Raw genomic sequence first — 15407 nt, 5'->3', positions numbered from 1 at the left:
AGTGTCCTCTCCAGTGAAGCTGAAGCTACAGAGCCTGGGCAGGGTGATATGGAGGGTCTGCTGTTGCCCATGCAGCAGACCCCCCCTCTCTTCACACCTGAAGGGTCCAAGGGAAAGACGGAGTCAATACAGCTTGGCTTCAGGTGCGCCGCAGGAGTTGCCGGTGTTGACTACAACATCAAACCACCTTAGGGACTCCAGCTCCGGATTTTCTGTCGGGGTTTACTCCCTTAGCCTTTCCCCTGAAGAGGTATGCCGCAAGGCAGGGGAGGTTTTTTGGAATCAGAGTTTTCCTTCTCTGATGTGCCCTGACTGGAAGATCGAACCAGCGACACTTAGCTCGCAGGCCGACGCTCAATCCACTGAGCCAAACCAGCCAGGGGGTGAATAAATTAATAGTGCATAATATTTATTTAAAAATATGTTTAACATATTTTCCCAGTCTCTCTTTTTTTTTAAGGGGCCCAATAATTTTTCTTCTGTGCCCAGGGCCTCAACCGACCTTAATCTGCTTCTGTGGCAGATTAAAGTACCTAGTAGGATAGCAAGTAGGGCCTCCAGAGCCCAGAGTTTGAGTCTGCCAGAAACCAGGAGGGCATATCTAGGTGTTTTGGTCTTGTTCCTGGGAAAGTATATGGAATGACTGTGCCCTAAAGGCAGTCTCTAACATCCAAGTCCACCTATGTTGCTGTCTCCTCAGCAAGGGATAAGATTCAGGGTGGGGGAAAGTAAGAAAGAAAGAAAAATAACTTTAAAAAGGATGCAGGGTGGGCTGAACAGGATTCCAGAGGATGGGGCTAGGAGACTTCTAGAGGCTAGGGTGGGCTGTTTTCCACAGGGTGTGGTAAAATTGTTTTTCCCCTGAGAGAGGCTTTCTCTTCTCCAGAAAAATGGCTGCTGCAGTATGGTGTTGTATTCTAGCACTGGGAACCCAGCAGTCACTCCCATACCCCACTCCTCCAAGTCTTCCCTCTCTGGACTTTCCTTGCATGACTCCAGACTATGCTACTCTCCCTTTGCCTGAGCCAAAGGTAAGTGGCTGGGAACGTGAAACCTGTGCATTGGCCCCTGAGAGCAAAAGAAATGAAAAGAAAAAGAGTGGCTTTACCTCCAGCGGACTCAGTTTTTCTCTGGCAGGCAAAAAACCTTTAATCACTGGATGTTGCATGAGAGGGGAATCCCAACACTGGTGCCCTGTGCGTGGGAGCCTGGTCCAGGCTTTACTCCTCTCCTGGAAAAGCTCCCACATCTGTGAGGCTACCTTGGCTCACTGCCTGTGAAAGTGGTGCAGGTCCTTTCTTTTCCCTGCCCTTTCTACCTTCTTTAGGTGGTTTCTGCCTGTCCTTGGTAAAGTATTTTCTCTTCAGGTAGTATTCAGTTGTTTATTTTGGGTGGATGTTACCCCCTTTATTTTTATTTTCAGCTTCGTTCTGGGAGGCCACGCAAGATAAATTCTCCTACTTAGCTGCCATATTGTCACCTTTGGCTGGTTTTAATAAAGCATTTTATATTATTGCACTTTTTCTTATCTTCCAATATTATTATACTTCTTTAAAACTTTTAAATTGTTTTTTTAAGGTTTATAATTAGACTTACAACTAATTCAAGTCCACTTTCAAATAACACTATCCTACTTCATGGGTAGCACAGGTAACAAAGTGTCCCAGTTCCTCCCTCCCTTCCTTTTTAACAGTGCTGTCACTGACTTTACTTATTCATAAGCTATAATTACCTAATACATTGTTGCTATTATTATTTTGAACAGTTATCTTTAGGTCATTTAAGAATAAGAAAATAAAATATTTTATTTTAATCTACCTTTCTTTATTGCATCTCTAACACTCTTTCTTTCTGTATATAGGTCCACATTTCTAACCTGCACCATTTTCCTTTGTGTGAAGAACTTCTTTTAACATTTTTCTCAAGGCAGGACTACTGGTGACATACTGACTTAGTTTTTGTTTTTTTCTGAGCAAATGTTTACTTCTTCCTTACATTTGAAGAATACTTTTACTGGATTTAGAATTCTAGGTTGATATGCCCCCGCCCTCCCCCGACCAAGAGTTTGAACATTTTATTTCATTTACTTCTTGCATGCATGGGTTCTGAAGGGAAGTCTAATATAATTCTTATTCTTGGTCTTCTAAAAGTAATGTGTTTGACCTCAAATCCCCTGCTCCTGGCTTCTTTGAAAACTTTCTCTTTGTCTTGGTTCTCTGAAGTTGAAACATGATGGCTTAGATATGTTTGTTTGTTTTTAGATTTTATTCTGCTTGGTGTTTCCTCCCCCCCCCAATAATATGTATTTGTTTATTATACTTTTTTTAAAGTTTTGAATTTTTTTATTGTTGTTTTATTACAGTTGTTTTATTTTTCCGCCACTACTCTCCCCTGCCCTGTTCACCACAGTCAGTCCCCACCCACCCTGTTGTCCATGTCCATGGGTCATTTATACTAATTCCTTGACTAGAACCTTCCCCTTTTTTCCTCCCTTTTCCCTTCCCCCCTCCTCTGTAGTCACTGTCAGTCTGTTCCTTGTTTCCATGCCTCTGTTTCTATTTTGCATGTTTGTTTGTTTTGTTCATTAGATTCCTGTATTAGGTGAGGTCATATGGTATTTTTCTTATGCCACCTGACTTATTTCACTAAGCATAATATTCTCCAGTTCCATCCATGCTGTTGCAAAAGGTAAGAGTTCTTTCTTTGCTTCTGCTCCATAGTATTCCGTTGTGTAAATGTACCACAGATTTTTGATCCACTCATCCACTGATGGGCACTTAGGCTGTTTCCAGCATTTGCCTATTTTAAATAGCACTGCTATGAACACAGGAGTGCATGAGTTCTTTTGAATTGGTGTTTCAGGATTATTCAGGTATAATCCCAGCAGTGGAATTGCTGGGTCAAAAGGCATTTCCATTTTTAGTTTTTCTGAAGAAATTCCATACTGTTTACCATAGTGGCTGCACCAGTCTGCATTTCCACTAGCAGTGCACTGGGGTTCTCTTTTCTCCACATCCTTACCAGCACTTGTTTATTGATTGGTTAATGATGTCTATTCTGACCAGTGTGAGGAGGTATCTCATTGTGGCTTTAATTTGCATCTCTCTGATGGCTAGTGGTGTTGAGCATCCTTTCATATGGCTATGGTCTCTCTGTATGTCCACCTTAGAAAAGTGTTCAGGCCATTTGCCCAATTTAATTGTTTTGTCTGTATTCTTGGTGTTGAGTCATATAAGTTCTTTATATATTTTGGAGATCAGACTGTTGTCCAAGGTATCATTGGCAAATACGTTTTCCCATACAGTTGGTTCCCCTTCCATTTTGCTGATGTTTTCATTTGCTAAGCAGAAACTTTTTAGTTTGATGTAGTCCCATTGCTTATTCTTTCTTCTATTTCCTTTGATCTAGGAGATATATTATCAAAAATGTTTCTGTGTGGGATACTTGAAATTTTCCTGCCCATGTTTTCTTCTAGGACTTCTATAGTGTCACAAGTTACATTTAAGTCTCTTTTTTTAAAATCTATTTTTATACTACCTTGCAATTTATTATCTTGGCATAGTTCTACATTACATAGAGTTTATTTACCTTTTTTAGTTTCATATCTAGAACATTTTTATTTTTTTATTTCAAAAGTTTTTAAAAATTATTTGATTATGCTATTACAGTTGTCCCAATTTTCCCCATTTGCCCACCTCCATCCAGGATCCCCACTGCCTCAGGCAATCCCCACATCATTGGTCATGTCCATGGGTCATGCATATAGGTTCTTTGGATACTGCATTTTCTATACTGCTCTTTACATCCCCATGGCTATTCTGTAACTACCTATCTGTACTTCTTATTCCTCTCACCTCTTCCATTTAAGTCTTTTATCCATCTTGAGTTTATTTTTGTATATTGTATAAGTTGGTGGTCTAGTTTTATTTTTTGGGGGCGTTCCTGTTCAGTTCTCCCAACACCATTTGTTGAAGAGGCTCTTTTCACTCCATTTTATAATCCTTCCCTCTTTGTCAAATAGTAATTGACCATAGAGACCTAGGCTTGTTCGGTGTTTTCCGAAGTTCCTGGATGTGTCATCACTTGTTGTTAATTTTGATAAATTCTCTGCCAACAATACTTAATAATTTTCTTTTGCTGCTTTCTCTATCTTCTGCTTATGGTATTCTTATTACACATATATCACTTTTTCTGTTATTGTCTCACTGTTCTTGGATACTTAATTTTTTATTCCTTTCTATTTTTGCAATAAGTTTGAGAAGTTACTATGACAACTCTTCAAGTTATTGATTCCTTCTTCAGCCTTGTGTAGTTTACTGGTCACAACATCCAAACTGTCCCAATTGAAATTTTTCTTTTTAGGAAATATCATGTTGGGACCATGAGAGAATAGGCAATGCTGACCTGCTAATATGGAAACTAGAAATGTCACACCACCACATTCCACTAGGCAGACTGGGCAGCAGAGGGAACTTGTATACAGAAAGGGATTCTAAAGCTATAGTGAGGACTCAAGAGGAGACAAAGGAATAAAAATAATTAAATGCCAGAACTAATACAGTCATCTTGCAATCATGAAGGAGGCTGAGCCTGCTGGCAAAATCAACACACCAAATATAGAAAACAGAAAGGACAAAACTTTGGCTGCATGTAGACACATCTGAGATGGCCTATTAACCTTGAAGCTTATTCTAATGATGACTTCTTACTTTATAAGCTAATGTTTCTTTATTTAATGAGCTCTTTTAGAAACTATACTTAGAAACTATTGCATCATAAATGATACTATTCAAAAAGAGTAGCTTTTATTCTATGTGAGTGGTTTATTGAGGGAAAGCATTGTGTTTTTTTTCTAGGCATTTGGTGGGGAGATTTCCTCTCTCCTAAGAAAACACTTTGCGTTGTCTGTGAAGTAAAGGTAAGGCAGAGGATTTCAGCTGATGACTTGAGCTTCAGGTCATGACATTAAAACCCTCATTTAGGCCTTTCTTCACTTCTGACATCTTTATTCTGTGAAATTCTGCTCCTCCCTCAGCACCTCAGTCAGATTGCTCCTCCTTGTAAAGTTTCTCATATGAATCCAGGTGGCAAAAAAAACTGCTCTTAAGAAGTCACTGACAGAATTGTAGACAAAAATAACCTCAATTAATAAACTTGGACATCATTTTCTTATGGTTCCATATGTATGTTTACTGTTTTCAAGGCTGTATATACTCAACATGCTCTCACCTAACTTATACAGATGTTTATTGTTTATTTAACAAGTAGTTTGGAGGTAGTCAGATGAGAATGTAAGCATCTCACAGTGATATTTAAAAAGCTAACTCTTTTTATCTTTTGCTCCACCATATTTTGCATATTCGCTTTTATTTTCATGCTTACTGCCTTAGCTCCAGTCAACTCCCTACTTCTCTCATAGGAAGTCCAGAAGAAGGGTGGTTCTGAGTTGGTTGATGTTATCACAAATCCAAGTTCAGCTCTCCTCTCTGCTCTGCCTTTTCAGCATGTTGGCTTTTGACTTTAAGCTTGTCTCCTTATGGTTGAAAGATGGTTGCAGAAGCTGCAGGATTCTCAGGTCAAATATTATTGTTCAAAGGAAAAAAAAAAGTTTCTTCCCTAACTCCCTTTTTGGAACATCAAACACTTCCTTAGAAGCTCTACACAGGGCTTTTCTATATATATCTTTGGCTGAAAATTCTTAACCAATCCCAATAAGAATAATGGAACTAGCTCTGGCCAGTTGGCTCAATTGTTTGGAGCAACATCCCATGCACTGGGAGGTTGTGCGTTTGATTCCCAATCAAGGCACATAACTAGGTTGCAGGTTTGATCCCTGGTCAAACACATACAGGAGGCAATCAATCCATGTTTCTCTCTCACATGGATGTTTCTCTTTCTTTCTCTCCCCCCCCCTCTCTAAGAACAGTAAATATATCCTTGTATGAGGATTAAAAAAATGAGTAATGGAATTATAAGATTGGATCAGATTAATAAAATATCACCTCTCAGGGACATAACCTTCTTTGAAGAGTATGGCCACCTGCTCATAAAAGGAATTGGGAGAGAAGGCAAAAAAAAAAAAATATATATATATCTATATCATAGAAAACATTTCTTATCCCAAGAAATAGTGAACATGACAAGACATTGAAGTTGCACATACTTAATATTTTTAAAGATTTTTTATGAAAATATTTAAACAAACACTGAAAATACTTTACAGTAAACACCTGAATATCCACCATATAAATTCTACCTTTAGAATTTTACTATACTTGGTTTATTACAGCTTAATCATCTATTTCTCTAACCATCCATCATTCCATTTTAGTTTTTTGATACATTTTAAAATAAATTGCAGTCAATAGTACATTTTATCTTCAACACTTTACCATGTATCTCATTAGAGTTCAATATTTGTAGTTATTTTTCTTTTGATATACACCTTATATACAATGAACTGCATATACATTCAGTGTACACTCACTGACTTTTGGCATACACACATAACTTGTGCAGTCTAAACATATATTGAGGTACAAAACATTATCAAGAAAGTTTCCTCACAATCCTCCAAGTTTATCCCCATCTACAGTCTTTAAGAGGAAACCACTGTTCTATCTTTTTCTACAGATACTAGATTTTTAAATTCTAGAACTTCAAATGACTAAAATAATACATTTCTCATTTGTATAAAGCTTCTTTTCCATAGCATAATGCTTTTAAAAATTTATCTGTGTCATTATGTGTAGCAGTAGTTCATTAATTTTTACTCATGAATAATTCATTTTATGAATATACCACATTTCACATTTCTTTTCTATCAATTGATGCATCGATTGTTTCTAGTTTTTGAACATTATAAATAAAGCTGTTGTGAAAATCTTATCCAATTTGTTGAATTTTGTATACCTAGAATTAGACTTGGTGAGTCATAGGATAGGAATATGTTTAGTTTTGTAAAATATTGTTAAAACTTCTTCCAAATTGGTTGTACATTTTACACTTCCACTAATAAGATATTACAGTTCTAAGATTTTGATACTGTTGTAGAAAATCAGGTATTCTTATAAATGAAAGTCTATTTCTGGTCCTTTATTTTTGTTTTCTTGATCTATTTGTCAATCCCTGTGAAAATACTACACTTTTATAAATACTTTTTTTACTCATTGAAAGCCTTGATATCACAGAATGTTAATACTCTGATTTATTTATTTATTTTAATACTGCTTTGGATATTCTAGGTTCTTTGCCTTTTTGTATACATTTTAGAATCAGCTTTACAATTTCTTCCGAAAGTCTCTTAGGACTTTTAATTGAATTGCTTTAAATCTTTAGATAATTTTCAAAAGAATTAAATTAAAAACATTGAGTCCTTTAATTCATTAACATAGTACATGTTTCTATTTATATAGTCAGTCTTCAATGTCTCTCATAACTGTTTTTCAGTTTTCACTGTAGAGATCTTAAACATTTTTCATTAACTTTATATCAAAGTATGTTATTATTTATGTCATTATAAATGGAGTTTTTTAATTTTTTATAATTGTTTATTGTTAATTATAAAAAGTAAATTATTTTTGTGTTTGACCTTTTATTCTGCAGCCTTGATAAATTTATTTAGTAGGTATGTAAATTTATTGTAAAGATGATTGTGTATGTGTGTGTGTGTGTGTGTGGTTTTATTAGTTTTCTACATAAACAACCACATTGTCTGTAATTAAGGAGACTTTTACTTTTTCTTTTCCAATTATATGGTTTTATTTCTTTTTATTGCTTTATTGCACTAGGTGGATCTCCAGTAAATGTCAAATGATGTGATGAAAGCTAATGTCATTGCTCCATTTCTGATGTTACGTAGAAAACACTGACCCTCTCAGAATGATGTGAGCTGTAGGCTTTTAGTGCTCCTAATTAGGTTTAGAAGTTTCCTTATATTTATACCTTTCTGAGTTTTTCTCAGCAATAGAGGTTAAGCTTTGTCAATTTTTCTGCATCTTTTGAAACAATCATACATATTTTCCTCTTTATTCCATTGTTTTTATTCTTATGGTAATTGAGTCTCAGGTACCTCCAGGTTTCTGTTCACGGTAAGGGGCAAATACCCAAAATTGCTTGCAATGAAAAGGCAAACCTCCACATTTTCTTTTGGTGAACACTTGATCATATGCCCCTTTTGAACTGCAAAGTCTTCTGGGAAAAGTGGTACCTTGCTAGGTGGCCATATTTCCAACTAAAATGGAGTGAATGCACAAGAAAGGAAAGCAGATGCTTGTGGGTAAGAGGCAAGAACTCACCCAATTTCTATTTGAATCTTCCTGTGATGAAAAATTATTAATGACCAAAGCAGCCAACTCCCTCATAAAGTTCTGAAATGGAATTTGCCTTCTTGGTATTCTTCTTCTAGTTCTTCAGAATTTTACACCACAAACAGAAGAGAATGTTATGTTATTTACATAAAATAGGTTTTAAATCATTTAATTCTAAAATAAGGGATGATGTCAGTCCACCACTCACAAGACCCCAGAGCTCTATTGCCTATCTAAGTTAGCCCAAACCCAGTGGCTTGGTATCAGTGTCTCCATATCAGAAGATGAAGCATCCACAGAGCAAGGCACCCTGTGACAAAGTGTTATACCAAGAACAGGTACATTGTCCTGGCTGGGTGCTCAGTTGGTTGGAGTGTTGTTCCAATGCACCAAGATTGTGGGTTCGGTCCCTGGTCAGGGCACATCCAGGAATCAACCAATGAAATGCATACATAGGTGGAAGAGCAAATTGATATTTTGCTCTTTCTCGCTCTGTCTCTATTCCTCTCTCTCTGTAAAATCAATTAAAGGGAAATGTAGAAAAAGATAGCAGGTGCAAAAACCTCACAAGATAGCAGCAAATTTGGCTACCAACCAGGGCTTAGGTCCTGAGTTTTGCACCTGGCTCTCATGCATATATCAGCTTTGACCTCAGGCTGGTTTCCACTTGATCCCGTTATGGGTGCAGCAATTCCAGGATAAATGGACAGATGATCCTCCACCCAAGATCTTTTTTTGCTATTTTGCCATGTTTCTTGAAATGCCATCATTCCCTTTCATTCTTTTGGATTAAAACATGTCTTCCTCCTAGTGTGCAAATCAAAATTTAGATTGGACTGATAAATCTTCACATTGATTAATTAGCTAGAGGAATTGCAGATATGCATGGCATATTAGGTAATACTCAGTGATTACAGCCTTTGTACTATTAATTTTCTTTAAATGAGGAAAGGGAAGTTTAGTAAAGTTAACTAATTTGATAAAAGCCACTTGACAATTTGATCACAAAGCTATGCGATCAGTGCTTCTTAACTTTAAATATTGTGCATGTGTATTTGTTCATTTTGTTTTCCTTCAGATACGTAGTTAATTTCATAGCTTTTAAAGTGCTAAAAACAAGCCATGCACAATCTTTCCAGGGAAAGAGTGAAGGTTGCTTTCCTGAAAGATGGCTAGAAGGAACCTTAAGGCACAAAGGAAAACCTGAAGGACTTGGAAAAGGCAGGTGTTTATAGGCAAGGCTGAATGGCAGGTGTGTGGCTCAGCTTCTGTGCCCTGAACGGCAGACTGAAGGTCAACCTAAAGGTTCCTTGTGTAAGTGCCAGAAAAGCATATGTAAAGATCACATGTGATCATTTGCCACTTTTGTTGTGTTTATGCAAAAAACAGGATAAATTAAAACTGGACTTAATGCAATTCCTTTAATGACAAGGAGGGTAATCTTAAGGAGAATAATCACAATTCAAGGAAAATCACAATGCTCAGTGGTAGACTATAAACTGGTGAAGCTAACTGTCTTTAAAGTTTATTTTCATTTAAAGTTTGTTTTCATTTGAAAGTTAAACTATGTCTGTGGCATCATTAAAGATGTTTAGTTTACAGGCAAGAAGAATGTCAAATGCCTTGCAACTGGATGTCTTACCAATAAGATAGTCTCGCAGATTTAGAGACTGGTTTGTGGGTTATGTTGTATAAATTAACATGTGTGTTCTGTTTTCATAGGGCATAAGCCTATGATCTCATTACCTGAGTGATTGTCTGTAAGTACAGGCCTCACTTAATCCTGTCTGCATCGCTGCCTCCTGAGACTCAATGGTTTGGCTGAACTAAGTGGCTGGGTTGATGAAGAATGGGGTGGTCTGTGGGCTTCACTTTAAAATTGGGTTCTCTTTTCTTTTTTTTTTTTAAATATATTTTATTGATTATGCTGTTACAGTAGTTCCAATTTTTTCCCCTTTACTCCCCTCCACCCAGTATCTCCCTCCCCCAGCATCCCCCCCCAAGTCCATACCCATGGTTCGTAAAAAATAACTATCCCTCCCTCTCAGATATTAAGACCCTTTGTAATCTTGTAAAGGACAATGGGCGAAGGTCTCAAGCTCCTCTAGCTGCTTCAAGCTGGACATGGTCGTCGTCCTACTTACCCTTGGGTCCAGAAATCCCTAATAAGAGTGGGGGTGTGGAGGGGAGGGTGGCCTTCCCACATGGGGAAGGATCATGCAGACTCCAGGTCACTTGGCTGTCTCCGGACAACGGCGTGCTTGGTTTAGCAGGCTGGCATCCTTGTTGTGTTCTGGGGGCAACAGATTTGGCAAAAAGGGTTAAAAAGCATCATTCAATCCATAACTACTAGGTGGCAAAAGGCAGGGATTAATTTTTCAATGTTCCACATTAGGAGAAAAAAAAAAAAAAAAAAAGGGCTTCTTTGTAAGAAGGTGTGCTAGGCACATCTCTCCTGTCCAAAACCCTTTTGCCCATTTTATTTAGTTTGGGCTGAGGGAAATAGTTTATGTTTCCCCCCTCTCAGACCTCTGGGCCCTTTCTGTCCAAGCCATTAGGATAGAAAAGAGAATTCAGTTTTAAAGTGAAGCCCACAGACCACCCCATTCTTCACCAACTCAGCCATTTAGTTCAGCCAAACTGTTGAGTCTCCAGAGGCAGCGCTGCAGAGAGGATTAAGTGAGGCTTATGCGTACAGACAATCACTCAGGTAATGCGGTCATAGGCTTATGCCCTTTGAAAACAGAAAACACATGTTAATTTATGTAACATAACCAACAAAAAAGTCTCTAAATCTGTAAGACTGTCTTATTGGGAAGACATACAGTTGCAAGGCACTTGACATTCTACTTGCCTGCAACTTGAATCTCTTTGGTGATATCACAGATATGGTTTAATTTTCAAGTGAAACCATTTTTTAAATGAGAAGAAACTTTTAAGACGGTTAGCTGCCCTACTTTACAGTCTGCCACTGATCATTGTGATTTTCCTTGAATACTGATTTTTCTCCCTAAGATTACCCTCCTTGTCTTTAAAGGGACTACATTAAGTCCATTTTTAATTTATCCTGTTCATTTGCATAAGCATAACAAGAGCAGCAAATGATCACTTATGATCTTTAGTTCTGTTTTGCTGGAACTTACCCAAGGAACATTTAGGGTGGCCCTCAGTCTGCTCTTCAGTGCACAGAAGCTGGGCCACATACCTGGCATTCATCCTTGCCTGTACACACCTGTCCTTTCCAAGTCTTTCTGGTTTTCCATTGTGCCTTAAGGTCCCTTCTAGCCATCTTTCAGGAAAACAACCTTTGTTCCTTCCCTGGAGAGATTGCTGTGGACCGCACAACCAACCATGGCAGCAGGCCTTTTATTTCGCGGGCTTTTATTACCTTTGAAAGTCATTCCCAGTTCCTTAGGGCTTTTTGGTAACAACATGAGCCCAAGCATGTCTCCTTTAGGCTTGACATTCCAGTCAAAGGCTTGTTCAGAAAAAGGAACCTCTATTAACAACTGGTCTTATTAGGTCTATGCAAAGAAACTTAAGTCATTACTTACTTGTTTAGAATGCCAAACTCTGGAGAGATCAAATAGGGAGAAAAATATACAACGTGAAGGAAAATCTTTGTCCTAATATTCACTGAACTGGCATTTCCATTCTTCATATTTTCATTTTCCCCCACTAAAAAAAATTTTTTTGTTTGTTTTTCCATTACAGTTGTCTCACTTTTTTTTTTTCCCCTCTTGCTTCCCTGTATCCTGCCCCTCCCTTCCCCCACATTCAGTCCCCACTCAGTTGCCCATGTCTGTGGGTCATTTATACATGTTCTTTGATTTTACACTTCCCCTTCTTACCCCCTTTTCTCCCTCCCCCCTCCCCCCTTGTTACTGTTAGTCTACTCCTTGTTTACATACCTCTGGTTCAATTTTGCTCATTTGTTTGTGTTGTTCATTAGTTTCCTGTAATAGGTGACAGCATAACGTATTTTTCTTTCGTTGCCTGGCTTATTTCGCTAAGCATAATTCTCTCTAGTTCCATCCATGTTGTTGCAAATGGTAGAAGTTCCTTCTTTCTTTCTGCTACATAGAACTCCATTGTGTAAATGTACCACAGTTTTTTGATCCACTCATCTACAGATGGGCATTTAGGTTGTTTCCAGCACTTGGCTATTGTAAATAGTGCTGCTATGAACATTGGAGTGCATAGGTTCTTTTGAATTGGTGTTTCAGGATTTTTCGGATATAATCCCAGTAATGGAATTGCTGGTTCAAAAGGCAGTTCCATTTTTAGTTTTTTGAGGAAATTCCAAACTGTTTTCCATAGTGGCTGCACCAGTCTGCATTCCCACCAGCAATGCACCAGGGTTCCCGTTTCTCCGCATCCTCTCCAGCACAAGTTGTTTGTTGATTTGTTGATTATGGCCATTCTGACTGGTGTGAGGTGGTATCTCATTGTGGTTTTTATTTGCATCTCTCTGATGGCTAGTGATGTTGAGCATATTTTCATATGTCTATGGGCCCTCTGTATGTCTTCTTTGGAGAAGTGTTTGTTCAGGTCCTTTGCCCATTTTTTAATTGGGTTGTCTGTCTTCTTGGTGTTGAGTCGTATGAGTTCTTTATATATTTTGGAGATCAATCCCTTGTCTGAGATGTCATTGGCGAATATATTTTCCCATATGGTTGGTTTCCTTTTCATCTTGCTGATGTTTTCTTTAGCTGAGCAGAAACTTTTTAGTTTGATGTAGTCCCATTTGTTTATTCTTTCCTTTATTTCCCTTGCCTTAGGAGATATATCAGTGAAAATGTTGCTACGTGGGATATCTGAAATTTTCCTGCCTATTTTTTCCTCTAGGGCTTTTATGGTATCACGGCTTACATTTAAGTCTTTGATCCATTTTGAGTTTATTCTGGTGTATGGTGTAAGTTGGTGGTCTAGTTTCATTTTTTTGCATGTCCCTGTCCAGTTCTCCCAACACCATTTGTTGAAGAGGCTCTTTTCATTCCATTTGATGTTCTTTCCCCCTTTGTCAAATATTAGTTGACCATATGAACCTGGGTTTATTTCTGGGCTCTCTATTCTGTTCCATTGATCTATATGTCTGTTTTTATGCCAGTACCAGACTGTTTTGATTACCGTGGCCTTGTAGTATAGTTTGATATCAGGTATTGTGATTCCTCCTACTGTGTTCTTCTTCCTCAAAATTGCTGTGGCTATTCGGGCTCTTTTTTGGTTCCATATAAATTTTTGAAGTATTTGTTCTAGGTCTGTGAAATATGTTGCTGGTATTTTAATAGGGATTGCATTGAATCTATAAATTGCTTTGGGTAGTATGGACATTTTAATGATGTTGATTCTTCCCATCCATGAGCATGGTATATGCTTCCATTTATTTGTATCTTCTTTAATTTCTTTCTTCAATGTTATGTAGTTTTCTGAGTACAGGTCTTTTACCTCCTTGGTTAAGTTTATTCCTAGGTATTTTATTTTTCTTGTTGCTATGGTAAATTGAATTTTTCTTTCAGTTTCTATCTCTGAGTTTTTATTGTTGGTGTATAAAAATGCCTTTGATTTCTTAATATTGACTTTGTATCCTGCTATTTTGCCGAATTCACTTATTAGGTCGAGTAGTTTTTTTGTGGAGTCTATAGGGTTTTCTATGTACACTATCATGTCATCTGCAAATAATGACAGTTTTACTTCCTCTTTTCCAATTTGGATGCCTTTTATTTCTCTTTCTTGTCTGATTGCGGTGGCTAGAACTTCCAAGACTATGTTGAATAGGAGTGGGGAGAGCGGACATCCTTGTCTTGTTCCTGATCTCAGGGGGAATGCTCTCAGTTTTTGCCCATTGAGTATGATGTTGGCTTCAGGTTTCTCATATATGGCCTTTATTATGTTGAGGTATGCTCCCTCTATTCCCATTTTGCTGAGAGTTTTTATCATAAATGGGTGTTGTACTTTATCAAATGCTTTTTCTGCATCTATTGATATTATCATGTGGTTTTTGTCTTTCATTTTGTTTATGTGGTGTATTACGTTTATTGATTTACGAATGTTAAACCATCCTTGCATCCCTGGGATGAATCCTACTTGATCGTGGTGTATGATCTTTCTAATGTGTTGCTGGATCCGGTTTGCCAATATTTTGTTGAGGATTTTAGCATCTATGTTCATCAGCGATATTGGCCTGTAGTTTTCTTTCTTTGTTGTGTCTTGACCTGGTTTTGGAATTAGGGTTATACTGGCTTCATAGAATGAGTTTGGCAGTCTTCCCTCTTCTTGTATCTTTTGGAATAGTCTGAGAAGGATAGGAGTTAGTTCTTTCCTAAATGTTTTGTAGAATTCACTTGTGAAGCCATCCGGTCCAGGGCTTTTGTGTGCTGGGAGTTTTTTGATTACTGCTTCAATTTCACTAGCTGTTATTGGTCTATTCAGACTTTCTGCTTCTTCTTGATTCAGTTTGGGAAGACTATAGGTTTCCAGGAATCTGTCCATTTCCTCTAGGTTGTCAAATTTCTTGCCATACAGTTGTTCATAATAATTTCTTATAATCCTTTGTATTTCTGTGGTATCAGTTGTGATTTCTCCTCTTTCATTTCTGATTTTATTTATTTGGGTCCTCTCTCTTTTTTTCTTGATGAGCCTGCTTAAAGGCTTGTCAATTTTGTTTATTTTTTCAAAGAACCAGCTCCTACTTTTGTTGATCATTTGAATTGTTAGTTTAGACTCTATGTCATTTAATTCTGCTCTGATCTTGATGATTTCCTTCCTTCTACTTGATCTGGGCTTTGCTTGTTGTTCTTCCTCTAGATCTTGTAGCTGTAGGGTTAAATTTTTTATTAGATATTCCTCTAGCTTTTTTAGGTAGGCCTGTATTGCTATGAACTTTCCTCTTAGGACTGCTTTCGCTGTATCCCATAGGTTTTGGGTTGTTGTGTGTTCATTATCATTAGTTTCCAGAAACTTTTTGATTTCTTCCTTGATGTCATTGTTAACCCATTCATTATTTAATAGCATGTTATTCATTCTCCATGAGTTTGAATGTTTTTGAGTTTTTTCCTTGAGGTTGATTTCCAATTTTAAGCCATTGTGATCTGAGAA

This window comes from Furipterus horrens, unplaced genomic scaffold, assembly GCF_987537825.1.
Source record: "Furipterus horrens unplaced genomic scaffold, mFurHor1.1.pri manual_scaffold_1, whole genome shotgun sequence".
Lineage (NCBI taxonomy): Eukaryota > Metazoa > Chordata > Mammalia > Chiroptera > Furipteridae > Furipterus > Furipterus horrens.
This window is presented reverse-complemented; position numbering follows the sequence as displayed.